Below are 14,998 nucleotides of genomic sequence, written 5' to 3' on the forward strand. Positions count from 1 at the left end.
ATACGCTTTGTGGAGGAAACTTATTGATGTTGATGAAGTGTTGTTTTATTTTGTCTAATTCGTCATTAATTTTATCTGGTAAGCATAGTTTTATGACTATGTTTATTTGGTTTTTTAGTATGTTGAATTTTTGCTTTGTTTCATGTGCTGAGTCCAAAGGAATGTATAGCCCATTATGGGTAATTTTTCGGTGGATTGCTCTTTTACACTGTATATCGGTTCTTGTAATTTTGAGGTTAAGAAATGATATTTGATTGCTTTCTTCCTGTTCACATGTAAAGTTAATGTAGGGATGTATAGAGTTAATGTGATTGAACAAATAAAGTGTGTGTTCTGTAGATGTGAATCCCTCCACATATCTGTACCAGGATAGTGGCGAATTTAATGCTGTGTTACCTTAAGTGATCAAAAATATGACGTACGTTACCTAAAGTCATCTCTTTTTACCATTAATTTATGATTGGGTACTAACAATCACACATACCTTCTTTTGTTTTACTAATTAAATCTGTGATCACAAGACTAATTACAGTGTGCTACTGATGCTGCGCTGCCCTCTACGTTCAGCAATTTCGTTATTCCAAATGCTAAAATATTAAAAGTGAATCCTTCTTATATTTAGAATATAAGGAATTACAATTTTTTTTAAATTTCTAACAAATATTCAGTTCAATAGTTTTATGCCCATATTAATAATTTCCTGCAAGGAAACTAGATCACAAAATATAAAGCAGTGTCTTGAAACGTAAAGCAATTCAGAACCAAAGTGAGAAAGTTTAACAATATAACATACTTTTCATGTCTTTGTTGAAATATTTTACAAACTGTTTTATTTCGCTGTCACTAGATTTCAGGAGTTTAAGTCTAACTTCCCCCGATATTCCTTTAATTTTTACGATGTGAAAGTAGAACCTTTCACTGTGTTGGGAATAGCTCTAGAACCTGCACTAACAATTTTGTGACATGGCGTCCTTATCTATGCGATGTGCGGAGGAGTGTCATGGGGCATCAAGACGATCCCAAAAGGTCAACCAGACATGATGTATGTCTACGAGAAGGTTTTAAAGGTCATTGACTTAGAATATGGTATCTCGTTTAATGTTGCTTGTAAACTTCAGAATCCGAGGACTCCATTTTCGTACCTCACTCTAACGCCAGAGGAACGAACAACAACACAATGTCTTACAATACTAGGTCATCCGTGATATATATATATGTATATATATTATGTCATACCTAAGAGAAACACGAACAACAACACAATGTCTTACATTACTAGGTCACTTGTGTGTATATATATTATGTCATGTCTAAGAGATACACGAACAACTATACAATTGGAAAAAATGAGCAACAATACAGTAAACATTATAAGATCCCAACAATTTAGAGAACTTACAACAATAGGCCATCCGTTGTCAGAGGAAAAGGATTAATAATACATACTGAAATTCATGACTTGTATTGAAAAGGCGAATCAGAAAAAACTTCTCATTAATGCAAGACAACGTGCAGAACTTAATATCTAGACGTGTGTATTGATACTTACGGATCAAATCTTTAACCACCAAATGCATTTTTATTTGTCCTCTCTCTCTTCCATGGCTCTAAAGCATAATTCATTTCTGACTTTATTATCTTTAGGTTTCAGATAAATAATTAAATATTAAATTATGTCTTTTTAAAAGAAATTATTGTGTATATAAATAAGTCTGATACTGGGACAGTATCTATAAATATGATAGTGATATGATAGTCTTTTTTTGTTTTTACTAGTCCAATTTTCATGTTGAAATGTAAAGAACTTTTCTTCATCTCTAAAATCTCAAGTTTCATATGCATAATCTCTAAAACCTCCTAAATACACTTCAAACTTTTTACAATAAAACTTTATATTTATTTGTTATTTTCTTTAACTTGGCACCGTGGTATGTCTACGGATTTACAATGCTAGGAACAGGGTTTCGATACCCTGGCGGTTAGAGTGCAGGTAGCTCAATGTACAGCTTTGTGCTTAACTTAAAACAACAAAAAATGTCTACGGAACAACCGTAGAAAACATTATACGCACACACCTAGACAGAAAGCAAAATCAACCAACTAAAGTAAATACAGCTCACGAATAAAAAAACCACAAAACCATATACTGCTGTATACCATATATTCCTGACATCAGCAAACAAATAACCAACTTTTGGCAAAAATTAGTAACAAAATATGACATTCCAGTTAATACCAAATTTATTCAAAAACCAGGCACAAAACTGAGGTCTATACTATGTAAAAACTACACTGACAAACACCACACCAACATTATTTATAAAATACAATGTGATAACTGCCACGGCTTCTATATTGGAGAAACAAGTAGAAAAATGGAAACCAGATTCAAAGAACATAAAAAGTCACCTTCACACGTTTTCGAACACTGCAAGTCAAATAAGCACAACATAACCATAGAAAACACTCAAATACTAAATAAAGAAACAAACATAAACAAACGCAAAATTAAAGAAGCCTTACTTATACAACAACTTAAACCCAAAATAAACCAATATAAAGGAACGCCTTTATACCTATATTAATATAATAAAATAAATAAAATTATATATTCAAACATCTAATACCGCCCTCTACATTTCGACACACAGTTACACAACCCCTTTCAACATGTGGTCAGCTTCCGGTAAGTTACCTCTTTCTTTGTGAACCTGACGATGATCGAAGAAGGTCGAAACTTGTTCGCTCTTCTATGTAAAATATTTTCTCAACCCAAACGAGCCGTTTTTGCATATACATTTATCAACAAGTGGGTTTCTCGACATCACTGATAGGTATGTAAAAAGTGTATCAGCTTGTTGGTATATAACTATAATACGATTTTTTTTAATGATTTGAAACAGTCAATAGATTCATAGAAAATACTGTACAAGAATGTTAATTAAAATGAAAGACATTGTGTGATGTCCAACATAAACTATTGGTATTTGTTAAAATATTAGCATTATTTGTGTTTACTATTGTTTGTAACACAAATATTACTACGACCTTCCTAACCAACAAAGTAATGATGTTATTTCTGTTTACTATTGTTTGTAAGCAAAACATTACTACGACCTTCCTAACCAACAAAGTAATGATGTTATTTCTGTTTACTCTTGTTTGTAAGCAAAACATTACTACGACCTTCCTAACCAACAAAGTAATGGTGTTATTTCTGTTTACTGTTGTTTGAAACCCAAATGTTACTAAGGACCTCATAATTAACAAAGATATGGTGTCATTTCTGTTTGCTATTGTTTGTAACCCAAATGTTACTATTAACTTCCTAACCAACAAAGTAATGGATCCGTAAGCTATTTGGTTCATGACTGTGTCACAATAGGTTATCTTCAGTCTTCGTGAAGAGAAGTCGAAGTGATGATTTTTGGGTTTTGAATGCGAATACTTACCACTGTCCCACCGTGGAACTGTTTTTTATATGAACAGTACAGAATAAGCTTTTTGATGTTGATTGTGTCTAATTTATTTCTCCATTGTCATCATAAGGTGTTGGTAATGTTGTTTTTATTTATTTACAGTAATTAATTGTTCAGTTTCAAGTTTATTTGTTTGTTTATCTAATCTCAGAGCCCTGTTAGATAGCGTGTGTTTCTACCATTCTGATAAAAATCATACTGGTTTATAATCATTTAAAATTTTAATACTGAATATAACTAACGGGAGATATTTATTTTAGACACATACACCAAGTACTCTTTTAAGATAATTTTGAACTCTATGCCAGAAGATTCTCTGATTTATTCGGTTTAGTTGAATAAGTTATAAATAAGTAAGAACAATTTATATATACACTTATCTTTCAGTTTTTAACATTGAAATTTAACGTTAAATGCAGCTAAATATCTTTAAATCTATATTTTACAGTTAATGGAAAAAGCAGCCTAGTCATATCCGCTTGGTCGCATAGGAGAACCGCAAGAGGTCGCCAATGCAATCGCTTTTCTCGCTTCAAGCGAAGCTTCGTATATAACCGGAGAAACTCTGGTGATAGATGGCGCTAAAACTGTCATTTACCCATAACTTTGCTTTTTGTTTTTCTTCTACAACAATAAAACTGATGATAATCAGTGATGTCGAGAAACCCACTTGTTGAGAAATTTATATGCATAAACGGCTCGTTTGGGTTGAGAAAATATTTTACATAGAAGATCGAACAACGTTTCGACCTTCTTCGGTCATCGTCAGGTTCACAAAGAAAGAGGTAACTGACCGGAAGCTGACACATGTGCTAATTTATTCCGTATGTTTTTTATTTGTGTGATGGTAGTTTAGGTGGTGATTTAACTGATCTAAGTCTATTGGTTGACTGTTCTGATCTTTCTTTTTGATGTAATACATTTTTTGCTTTAAATAAAACATTACTAATTCATTCAGTTCAGCCTCTAGTTATTAATTTTGAATAAAGTGATCATTAAGAACAAAATAAACCAAATATAATATTGTTTATAGAATTTTTATATTAAATAGTACATCACCTAGGTGACATCAACCAAAGTATTATATTCTAGATCAATTTCAGTCACAAATACTCGTTTACAAAAACAGTTTCTTCTGACATAGAAATACTACATTCATTGCAGCGTGTCTGATGGAAAGTCAATAGTTTTATAGATCATTTGAAAAACTTGAACGTGTTTGAAACCGTTATATTCTAAACAATTTCCACGCGAGTGAACAATCAAATGCTGGCCTGTATTCCTGGATAATAATCTAGTTCAACTGTGTGATTTGACTGCGTTCAGAATATATAGAACTGAATATACAACTTTCTATACAACTGTAGCGTATTTATAGTTCTGGAGAAAAGACACTATAATTATATTTACAGCTCTGTATTACAGACACGTGAATCGTATTTATAGTTCTATAGAACGGTACTGTAATTGTATTTGGAACTCAATACTACATACACTTTAATCGTATTTATAGCGCTATAGTACAAACACTACAATCGTATTTACAAATTCATATTACAGACTTCAATCGTAGTTATGGATCTATAGAATAGACACTACACTTTTTTTGGAACTCTGTATTGCTGACACTTGAATCGTAGTTATAGTTCTAAATAACAGACACTACAATTGTATTAACAACTCTATATTACAGACACTTCAATCGTATTTATAGTTGTATAGTAGAAACACTTAAATTGTATTCATAACTATATATTAGAGACAATACAATTAAATTTAGAATTGTCACATGATGGGGTCGTTGACTGACCTGCGGGCAAAAGGAGTGGGTTGAATCTGTTTAGCCGTTGGAGCTTCGAGTAATACTACCCGCTGTCGGGTGCAAAATTTGTTTTTAATTTAGGATGTCGTGACGAATGGAACTCATACGCACTAACTCAAGTCTTTACTTACAAAAAAAAGAGACTCGAACCCAAAATGTTCAATAAAAACACTATATATACTTTCAAACATTTTACACAACACACGTATATACAGTCTAATATGCTAAGGTTAATTATAGATCGTCAGTTATTTCTATTACCATGGTGACTGGTGTTATAGAATAATGGCATTAATAACACTAACCAAGAGCTTGGGTATAAAGACATCTTTTTCTTCCATTGAGATTCTGACTGAGATACTCAGCTGTTGTTATTACTTAGATGAGTAACTAACAATCTCACTGGTCTTATTTTACCAGCCCTTTTATATTAGTAAAAGGGTGATTATTGGCTTACTCAAAGAAACAGCTTGTTTCCTGTTTACTGTTGCTATGAGTTTCTTTCGTGAAAAAACTCTTACAGACACACCATTAAACTGTCAAACTTTGTTGACGAACTCCTACATTCTCCAATTAATTACTAATTCTGATTTTAACACGGACATGGTTGATTTAACTGACCACATGACCTCTTCTCTATACTTGTCGGCCCGGCATGGCCTAGCGCGTAAGGCGTGCGACTCGTAATCCGAGGGTCGCGGGTTCGCGCCCGCGTCGCGCTAAACATGCTCGCCCTCCCAGCCGTGGGGGTGTATAATGTAACGGTCAATCCCACTATTCGTTGGTAAAAGAGTAGCCCAAGAGTTGGCGGTGGGTGGTGATGACTAGCTGCCTTCCCTCTAGTCTTACACTGCTAAATTAGGGACGGCTAGCACAGATAGCCCTCGAGTAGCTTTGTGCGAAATTTCCAAACAAACAAACTATACTTGTAAAGTATATCCTGCACCAGCCGAGAACAATGGTCCGATTATAGCGTCGTCTCATTAATCGAAATCTTCAGGTTAAACATGTAAGTTTCTATATTTACTTACAGGTTCGCTGACATCTGCTGATTTAGTTCAACATTCATAAGACATTTCTTCGATTTTAGTTTGTAGCTTCGGTAACCTGCTGTAACTCCGAAAGCATCTATTTGTTTAGCTTCAACACATAACTGAAATCCCCGGTGTGTTTTTCTGAAGTAATGTTGTAACTGATGCTTCTGTATTTATTTGACCTTTGGTAGTTTGCTTAAAACATTGTTGTTCTGTCAATAAACATTGTTGTTTTTTAAAAAAATTCGCCTATACTGCAGTTTCAGATTATTCGAAAAGCAACACATTTCTCGATGTGTTTCTTTCAAATATAATTTTCTAAACATCATTACTTTGAAAAATATATTTATTTGTATGGCATTTTTCTCTGTTTATTGCTACAATTAATAATCTGGGGCATTCACATATTTAGTGATGCCTCTCAATGATATAATACAAAAACTACAAATGTATGTAAACACCATAGTACAGATACTACAATTGTAATTAGAACACTGTAATATAGATAATGCAATTGTATTTACAGTATTTATTACTAGTAACCACACTAAATTCTATCTAACTAACCTGTTAACCTGTATTGTCCATGGTTCATCTAATGTGGCCAGGTGTAATACAAAACACAAGCTACAGTGAAATTTCTGGACCACTTGTGTATGTGACATTTGACCTATTTTAATATTTGACCAATTACTAAAGTACTCATCAATAAATCTGTAGTTTGATAACGCTTATATTCAAGGTTCGATTCTCGCTATAAGCCTAGCGTAGATAATCCATTGTGTAACTTGACGTTTAATGACAAACACACCAAACTTACTTTAAGTGATCATCGATAGGACTTACGATACATAAAGTTATCTCTTTTTACCATCAATTTATGATTGGATACTAACAACCAGACATACCTTCTTTGGTTTTGCAAATTAAATCTATGATTATAAGACTAATTACAGTGTGCTGCTCATGCTGTGCTGCCCTCTGCGTTTAGAAATTTAAAATATTAAAAGTCAATCGTTCTTGTATTTAGAATATGCGGCATTTGACTTTTTTTTAATTTCTAACAAATATTTATTTCAATAGTTTTTATGACCATGTTAATGATTGTTAAGCGATAAGCCTGAAAAGTTATAATACTGATATTCAGGACTCGATTCCGCTGGTGAAAACAGTGCAGATAGCCACATCAGCAGATTCCCGCTTAAAAATATACAACCATTCTGTTGTTGTAGAGCAAGAAAAATAAAAACCAAACGAAGATTTATGTCTCTGTCTCTTATGTTTTTTTGTAATATTTTCCCGTGATGTGTTTTTATGGGTTTTTCTGTAAGCAGTTAATTTATTTCTCAGTTCGTACTTTGTAAGAAAACACCTTTGCAAGAAAACTAGATCATAAAATTTAAACCGGTGTCTGAAAACAATTCAGAACTAAAGTAAGAAAATTTAGTAATATTACATATTTTTCGTGTCTTTGTTAAAATATTTCTCAAACTCTTTTATTTGGCTGACACTAGATGGCTGGACATTAGAACTAACTTTTCCCTCGTAGTTCCAAACTTGATTGTTAGGTTTTTTCTTGTTGTTGTTTCTTTTTTGAAAGTCTTTTATACACAGCAGTATGTCTGCGGACTTACAACGCTAAAATCCTGGTTTTTATACCCGTAGTGGGCATAGCACAGATAGCCCCTTGTGTATCTTTGTGATTAATTCAAAACAACAACAATAACACAACATTTTAATCACAAAGCTACACATTGAACTATTTGTCTTTTGGCCACAGATGAAATCAAACCCTTCATTTTAACAATGTGAGTTAAAAGTTTATTGCTTCCTCTGTCTGGGTAACAGCTATAGAACCTGCACTAACAATTTTGGCACGTGGCGTCCTTATCAATGCGATGTGGGGATTGTCATGGGGCAGTAAGACGATTCCAGGAAGTCAACCAGATATGATCTTGGTCTACGACAGGGTTTTAACGGTCGTTGAGCTCGAATATGGTATCACATTTTATGTTGCTTGTACCCTTCAGAAACCGAGGACGCCATGTTCGTACCTCATTAAAACGCCAGAGGGACTAAACTTGGCACACGTGCTCAGGTACATTAGCACGTTCTAATTATTTTTCTTTATGAAACCAATACCGAAATGAGACCCTAATTAATGAAATGTAATTCCTTATACAGTCATGAGAAGAAGCTAACAACACAAAACTGGTTTCTGTTTTATTTATTTAAAACTGAAATCTACAATTAAGCGAACCGATGTTTTGAAAGAAAACATGGCTACCTCAGTAACAGCATTCTGTCAATGTAATATTTCATTAGGGCTTTTCATTTAATGGTATCATTCAAATTAACAATAATTAATGTCTCTGTTACAGTAATCCTCACCACTGAACGGAAAGTTGTATAATATGTATTGAGACTTTCTTAAGTGTATTAGTGAACAAGGTTCAAAAACATACAGTTTTTCCGTTGCATAATAGTAACCCTCCAACATAGTATTACAAGTGAAACAGCAGCTTACTCTACATCTCCGCTACAAAAATATAGTTCTATTATTAACAAGGTGTTCAGTCATCTTTACTAAATCATAACAGTAAGTATTCTTTAAAATAACTAAGGTGTATTCCTATTTTTGTCTTGGTGTAACTATACACACAAAATGAGTTATTTATTTATTTATTAATAATCCGAGAAAGTGACTTAATGTAAACATCAAATGAAACAAATTAACAGTTTTGTTAGTTTCAAAAACATTGTTACTGAAACAATAAAATCCTCTCTTTATTTTCAGTTTTGGTCTTTTCATTGTTTTCAGACCTTAGTTCCAAGCATGTCAGAGTAAACTCAGTAAAGTAAGTTTGTTCTTTCTTTCCTTCTGTATAATCGATATTTGTATGAACATTTTCGGTACATGTGATATTTTGATATGTTTTTATTTAGGGGTGGCCGTAGCCTAATGTTTAGCCTACTCTGTTGGTGAATCTGAGGGTTCATAGTACAATCACTAGAGTAGGCGGGGTTTCTGTTTACTATTTCGTGCTTGTGTAGTTTTCCGCTAAAATTGTAAAACAAATTAACAAAGTTTTGATTTTTTTGTCTGAAGACAGTTGATCAGTAAAAATTTGATCACCGAAAAGTTAGTGATTGTGTATTATTTGATCAGTAAGAATTTTAAGCTATTTCCAGTGTCTTTCAGAACAGGAAAAGAACAGTTGTTTTCGTCAGTTACCTATCTCCTGTTAAACCAACAAAAGGTAAAATTATTCTATATTATGGACACTCCATAAATTTTGGATTATTTTTATCCTAATTTATCAAAACTATGATTATCAACAAGATAGGATATTGGTTAATTTCTTTCATTTGAATGAATATGAATACATGGTGTGAGTGGATTATTGGTTACTGTATTAGTTACTGTTGGATAGGTTTAAGATTCGAGACAATGTGCTTTTCAACACGTTCTACATTATCAACTATGGGCACGTTATACAGTAGCAGTCAATCCAGTTTTACAGGTCATAAGTTCGAAAAAAGCCTTTGTGGTGACCTTTGCTATAACGCATATACCTTCCGTCTTGTCAGCAGTTTAAAATTAAAAACAGTTATACCTGGCCGTTTAACTTCTTTGTACAATATGGTTCCATTCACGTTGTAGTTTCCATTTCCTTATAAAAATGGACTTTGTATCTTCATAAAATAAGTAAAATTTAACGAGTAAAAGTTCAAAGCAGTAATATTATAAAAATTTTTTTACTAATTCACGTAAACCTACACAAATCTGTGCATGACCGTTCATACATTTAATGAGATATTCTTAACAGAATTCACTATCAATCATCTGATAAGTTTTGTGTGACCGAATACTTCAATTTGACTGTCACACATAGACCACATCGAAGACCCCAAATATTCACTCTCTTGGCAAATTAACTTAGAGTGCTCCTGGCCCCATATATAAACTACACATTAATCTCTTAACTTATTTATAAAAAAACAAACCAATAGGATATCCAAATCTATTTTCACTTTAGTCTGTAGTATTTGTTGCAATATTTATTCACTGTGGTAATATTAGTTTTTAATATCAAGTGTCGTGTGAATATGAATAGAATCGAATACTTTGGTTGACGTCATCTGCCTTCCAGTGACACAATGAAGTTTCTAGGGGCTCACACCGCTACAATACGGGTTTCGATGCCCATGGTGGATAGAGCACAGATAGCTCATTAATTCCAAACAAACAGCCATCCAAACTGATGTCACCAACAGTTACGTTTAGTAAATACTAGTTTTGATATAAGTTTGCTTTATTAAAAATTACAGCTATTACACTTGTGTATAGTTGCACCTGCTATAAAAATATTCTTACCTACCGTAAAAGATGTAACTTGTGATAAAATATTATCCGTAAATAATACTTTAAATATTTTACATGTTGATATGTCTTTTTATTTTCAACTGATTTTTATTTTACAGTCCTGCAACTATAGAAACCAACATCTATTCAACTGTTTGTTTAGTCACGAAGGAAGTACGTGAAAAGTGTATCAGTTTGTTGGTAAATTACTATAATATGATTTAATTAGTTAAAACTAGAAAAAATTCAGTAGATTCATGTACAATACTAGTTATTGTTGTTAATTAAAATCAAAGATATTGTTGGTTTCTGATGGCTGTTTATATGATATGGACTTATAATTTAACTTTTTATTTACTAACTTGCGCTTATACTGTTTATTACAACCTGGATTCATTTACGTAGTAATGTTACAACATGAAGAGTTAATAACTAAACGTAAAACGGATGAATCACTTATTTCATATGCAAAATAACTATTGAAACCCAACATAAATTAGTGACATTCGTTACAATATAGTTTTATTTCAGTTTTCTTTTATTTGTGAGTCAAATGTTACCAGAGACCTTCTATCCAACAAAGTAATGGATCCCTTAGTGAGTAATTTATACATAAAAAATGGTTTTAAAGTAATGTTGTGTAGATTTATCTATGGTTATGATAAACACGCTGCATAGAATTTTTGAGCTGTCTTCTGGTGGTATAATGGTAGTTTATGCGGTGTTCGATTCCCGAAATAACAAAACTGATCCATTAAGTCATTTTGGTCAGGTGATACACTGTTTTGTGTTCATGCTTGTAAATACGCTTATAATGCCTTGTTCCAATATTCCTCTAACGACGACTAGGTGTCCTTTAAAATTCAAATGATTCTAATATTAATGAAATTCATACGAAAGTTTACATTTAATAACACGTTTTAACGAATTCTTAAAACATAAAATCTTTTTAATATTTTCATAATATAAACCAATTAGAAAAATAATTTAAAGATAATTATTTCTAAAATTTACACCATGTAGTAGGTGTAATAGACGTATGTTAGAAAACGTAGAAAAATGTACGTTAGAAAAAGGAATGTGGTTCAACTTCGGACACCAGGACCATGCAGAAAGAGATCTGTAACAACTTTTGCCTAGTTGTAGTAAGCAAAATGAGGCCTTTAGTAACATGTCAAAATTCACAAACACAGATTAGTGACAAGAGTCATCTGTATGCACCATGTACACAAATATGTAATCCCATGTCACACCTTTCTCTGCTTCCATTTTATTAACAAGGTTATAAATGTTTGTGTATGAATTAAAGATACTCACGTTAGGTCCCTAAAAGTGTTCTGTTTTAAGAGTAAATCACACACAACTTAAGAGTAACAACCATTTGTATTTATTGCTTTAAACGTTCATATGTGATAATGTTCTATTTCCGACAGAATGCATAATTCTTCTCGCGATTCATGGCATATGCACATTTTACTGACGTCACGACAATACACTACTGTACAGTATTGTCAGTGGTTAAAACAGGTGACCACTCTATGTCAATAATTGATATCATATAAATATTTATGTAATATTTATATACAAACCTTATTTTTAACTTTCAAAGCATCAGTTACTGGACTTCTTCAAATGTATATATTATAGACAATGAAAGATGAAGCTCGTATTTATCCACTTGGGCGTGGTGACAACCAGAAGAGGTCGCCACTGCCATCGCTTTTCTCGCTTCAAGTGAAGCTTCCTTCATTACTGGAGAAACCTTGGTGATAGATGGCGATAGACTCACCTCTTGCTAATTTGTTCTGCAGTAATAAATGTTTACCAGGAAATAAAGTCTTACTTGATAATTTATTCTGTTTAATCTGTTGTTATTTGTCGTTTAAAGTATTTACATTCAGATCGCTACAAATAGTAACTGTCAAAGAAGTTCTTAAAATGATTCTTCACGTGGTTACTTAAACCTAGAGTCCAGTACTACAAATTATACTTCCTGTGTTGTTTTAACCTGTTTCATCCTACATATTGTCTGTTATAATAATCGATTTTATAGTAGTTAATGTAGTGTTTTAACTCATCTTAGGCTCCTGGTTGACTGTCGTAATCTGTAAGTTACAGTTAAACTTACTGCTGTTTTAATCAACTTATCCAAGCTTAATTGTTGTCTGTTCTACCCATGGAACTGAATAACAATAACACTTTCATCTACTTAACTGCAATGGTTATAGGTTAACATTGTCTATTGTTTTCTTTTGTTTCATTAAGTATACTTTCCATAACATCACTTTGTCATTACATTGTATAACTCAACTATTTATCAACTATGTTATCCGATATTAGCGATAACGACAATAAGTTACTTACAAAGAGATCAGGCGAGACACGTTTGGTAGACTCATCACCTGGGTGGTCATTACTGTTCTTCACAGATTCGTCTAATAATGGCTGTGACTCACTTCAAACCTACAAAGAACTAACTTTAAAGTCACGAGAACTGAATTTCGATCTTCAAAGAGGAATTTTTGTACAAACACTTTTCTGGTACTCTTACGATGTACCAAATAGTAAACACATTTACCTGTAAGTAGTTCTGATACTTAATTGGTCATTTTTTCTTGATTGTTTTGAAAGATTAAAATACAAAACCGCTGGCTCTTTATGGTTGCAGATAAAGTCGGCAAATTGGCAGCCTTCTCAGTTGTATCCATACTCACACTTTTGAAATAGAAACTACATCAAAGTCCCGACTTTTTTATCTTGGCAGTTTTATACATGATAATGTAAACATTCGCCGAAGCTTCTCTCATGCTGTAATGACGTCAGTCTGTCGTTAACAATATCAGTTAGGTCTCTCTAAAGATGTTTTAGTGACTCTTATTATGACTTTGTAAGCGTTACTTGTTGTTAGTATAAACAGGAACGTTTCTTAACATGTTTCTTTTCTTAGGAAATCTTCGTTATACAATCATTATTTATGGAAATATGGTAGGAATTTCCCATTTTAAATTATTCAAATTTACTTAACCTTAAGAAGGCTGTCTGATGAAGTTTATGTAACAAGTTGAACCAATGCCTGGGGTGGTTTTTTGACAAGTTGAACCAAAGTCTAATGTAATTTGTATGATATGTTGAACCAATGTTTGATGTGCTTTGTATAATATGTTGAACCAATGCATGGTGTGGTTTATACACCAAGTTGATTCAATGCCTGGTGTGGTTTATATACCAAGTTGAACTAATATCCCATATGGCTTACATAAGAACTTGAACCAATGTATTTGTAATTTGTATACGTTGAACCAACGACTCTATTCTAGGTTTGAAAGAAGTTTTGGGTCACAGCTGTTCGAGTGTAACCGACAACACTAACTTAAATAACTTGGCAGATAATTTGGTTTTTAAATCTAAAAGGTCTTTCGGGTATTGAGGCATAACCAGGAACGATCAATACTGTTGGCTCCACTTGTCAAATTGGGGTTTAATATTTTAGTGTATAAGGTGGGTTTTTAAGTTCAATATTTTAATGGGCAAGAAGTTTTTAACTAGGATTTGCTTATAAAAAATCTGGATTAACCGAGAGTTTTTAATTATAAATTATGGTTTAAATATTGAAATTCCTTCTGATATTTGGACATTTTGTGGTTGTAGAAATATGGAAACAGGATGAAACACGGAGATCCTGTATTTGAATTATAAACTCTTCATATTTTACATTGGCAGGAATTTTAATTATTAATTTTTCAAATTTACTTAAACTTAAGAAGGCGTGGCATGGCCTGGTGGTTAAAGCACTCGATTTGTAATCAGAGGGTCGCTGGTGAGAATTTCAGTTACGCCAAACATGCTCACCCTTCCAGTCATGAAGACGTTATTATGTGACAGTCAAAACCACTCTCCGTTGGTAAAAAAGTTGCTTAAGAGTTGACGGTGGATGGTGATGAATAGCTGCCTTTCCTCTATTCTTACACTTCCAAATTCAACCAATCTAAATTTTCAGTTTAATTATGTCAGAGATCGTCTGGTGTCACTAAATGTTTTCCAAACCAAACTATTACGTAATTTAATAATTAAAAGATGAAACACTAATAAATTGTGATCCAGCTTATACATCTTTTTGTTTCATTGTGGTAAACGTTTCGTGTTTGTGGGTGTGACCATCACGTTCTTTAAAACTATTTGTGTGTGTATTTGTTTTCTTATACCAAAGCCACATCGGGCTATCGACTAATTCCAACGATTATTATCGAACCCATTATTTTATCACTGTACCAGCAGGGTCAAATATTTATGTACAGAT

General features: G+C 32.8%; 1 protein-coding gene and 1 long non-coding RNA gene across 3 annotated transcripts in view; one reads left to right on the forward strand and one right to left on the reverse strand.

The window, feature by feature from the left end:
* Window positions 1-12,427, reverse strand: part of LOC143257282 (uncharacterized) — a 33,821-nt gene extending 21,394 nt beyond the window's left edge. The window contains exon 1 of the mRNA XM_076515723.1: window positions 12,291-12,427. The gene's annotated coding sequence lies outside the window, so the exon portion shown is untranslated. The remainder of the gene's footprint in view (window positions 1-12,290) is intronic.
* LOC143257283 (uncharacterized) lies at window positions 2,716-12,553 on the forward strand. 2 transcript variants are annotated; one of them, XR_013031762.1, is made up of 5 exons: window positions 2,716-2,834; window positions 9,133-9,193; window positions 9,538-9,595; window positions 10,821-10,902; window positions 12,349-12,553. It is a non-coding gene; the product is annotated as an uncharacterized LOC143257283 (long non-coding RNA). The 2 variants fall into 2 exon arrangements; XR_013031763.1 differs by lacking the exons at window positions 2,716-2,834; window positions 9,133-9,193; window positions 10,821-10,902 and having other exon boundaries at window positions 9,243-9,595.
* The last annotated feature ends 2,445 nt before the right edge of the window (window positions 12,554-14,998 follow it).

Source organism: Tachypleus tridentatus, chromosome 7, assembly GCF_004210375.1.
Source record: "Tachypleus tridentatus isolate NWPU-2018 chromosome 7, ASM421037v1, whole genome shotgun sequence".
Lineage (NCBI taxonomy): Eukaryota > Metazoa > Arthropoda > Merostomata > Xiphosura > Limulidae > Tachypleus > Tachypleus tridentatus.